Source organism: Triticum dicoccoides, chromosome 2B (assembly GCF_002162155.2).
Source record: "Triticum dicoccoides isolate Atlit2015 ecotype Zavitan chromosome 2B, WEW_v2.0, whole genome shotgun sequence".
NCBI lineage: Eukaryota > Viridiplantae > Streptophyta > Magnoliopsida > Poales > Poaceae > Triticum > Triticum dicoccoides.
In genome coordinates, this window is record NC_041383.1 from 465870421 (window position 1) to 465872451 (window position 2031).

General features: G+C 42.5%; 1 long non-coding RNA gene across 1 annotated transcript; it reads left to right on the plus strand.

The window, feature by feature from the left end:
• Positions 1 to 431, plus strand: LOC119367842. Its single transcript, XR_005176451.1, has 2 exons — positions 1 to 62; positions 155 to 431. It is a non-coding gene; the product is annotated as an uncharacterized LOC119367842 (long non-coding RNA).
• Positions 432 to 2031: the final 1600 nt, after the last annotated feature.

Consider the following 2031-nt stretch of genomic DNA (forward strand, 5'->3'; position numbering starts at 1 on the left):
CCCCCCGCCTCCGCCGTACCACCACTAAGAAGATCCACCACTCTGTCAAGCTGGGAGCCCAGGTACGTGCAAACAACATCAGTCTACATTCTTGCATGGACGCACCATTTGTTCGAATAGCACCAACTAACTCAGAGAACGTTTTTGTTTGCAGAATGCGGTCGAGAAGAGTTGTGCGAGCAGGCCAAGAAGAGCCACGTACGGCGTCGTTGATCCTCCTCCGGTGTGTGTTGCTGCCGAACTAGGGCCGATCTCTCAGGAGATGGAATAATGCAGATGGCTCCCATTAGTTTATCTTACCAGCTTATATCATCTGTGTTCGTCCAGTGTTAGCGTCTGTGTTGCTAGTGTGGCAATGTGCCCGTGTCACTGTAAAACCATTGATCACCACGGAAATGGAAGTAAAAGGTGTTGTTTCCTGTTGCATGTAACGTGATCGCGTCTCTGTTTTGCTGCTCTTCTATCATCTTGGCCTATGGGTGACGTGATGCGATGTTTGCATGCCAGTGAGGTTACATAAAATATGTGACATTGAGTACTACGCTCTGCTCGCACAGGCGCAGCATGCATGCCTGCAAGTCCTGCGGCGCAGTGAGCTGTCTTGCCCAAGCTACAGTATCCCATACCAGTGTTCTGCAGCATATGCCCATGCGACACTTAATAAAGAACAGTAATAGGTCTTTGCCGTCTAGGTGCATCCCGCGCCCATAGGCACAGGCGCACCCGCCCCGCGAAAACATTTCTCGGGTGCATGTTTCACCCTAGTGGTTTCATTTAAAAATCTTAGCGTTCTTAAAAATTTCATACAAGGTTTCAGCGAAGGGGTGAAGCGAAAAGAGAGAGGACCCGAACCCTAAAGCAGGGGTGATAGGGTGTGTTTGGTTGCATTCTGTGCATGCTCATCTCAGCATACCTCCCTAGTGTATTTCATGCATCTTTCATAAACTTTACCAAACATTCAAAAGTGAATCAAGAAGAAAACTTCCGTTCTCATACACCCTTCAGGCTGGTCATAGTGGGAGTAACTTAGGAAGTAACGTAGATGCCACACAAGAAAAATGATGAGGTGGCAAGTAGTTAATGAGGAGAGAGGCAAATAGAGTAACATAATATGTTACTACCTCCGTCTAAGTGAATAAGTCATTCGCGTAGTTCTAGGCCATCGATTTGAGAAATAAAATATGTGTTATATGTCATAAAAAGTATATCACTAGATTTCTACAAAGATGTAGTTTCTAAATATATGTTTTTTGTCACAAAGAATACATATTTAGATAGTTAAATTGTCAACCTAGAACTACGCGAATGACTTATTCACCGAGACGAAGGTAGTACCATCACATAGCGCTTTTCAATGCAAAATTAGTCTATAAAATGATAAATGAAGATATCTATATTACTACACATATGACACTACCTACTATGAAGATAGTAATATAGACTAGTAACATATGCATGTTACTACTCTAAGTTACTCCCCACTATGACCAGCCTCATACATCCAAGCACTCCTATTGGCACAGGCATAATGCTAGTACGTAGCAGAATATGCAATGCGGGGCGGGTGATCTGTTCTTTACTTCTATTGGCCATGGGTTGGTGCAAACTTACAATCAATTGGGTCAGTGTGAAACCTCGGCTGCTGGGGGTTCCAGTAATAGCATGCATGATGCCAACAGGTCTGACCGTAATGAATCGGAGGAGCCAGGTGAAAGAAGACAAGAAGAACAGTTGGCACAATAAATTAACTTGACATGCTGACATGTGCTTTATACAAATCTTATTTCCTTTCGACGTGCTAAATATGGCAATCAATCTCACAGATATGAAAACTTTGATATTTTGGTATGCATGATTTGGAAAACAAATGGAGCAGCAGACTGTTCTTAAAAAAAAGGGTTACATTCATTGTTACATGAGTGAGAATATGGAAGTTTATTTCATTTTATTATTTTCTACTGGAGACTTCTCATTGAGTTTGAAGTTTAAATTCTGGTCTTAGGATCGATGTCACCGTTTTCCAAATAGGAA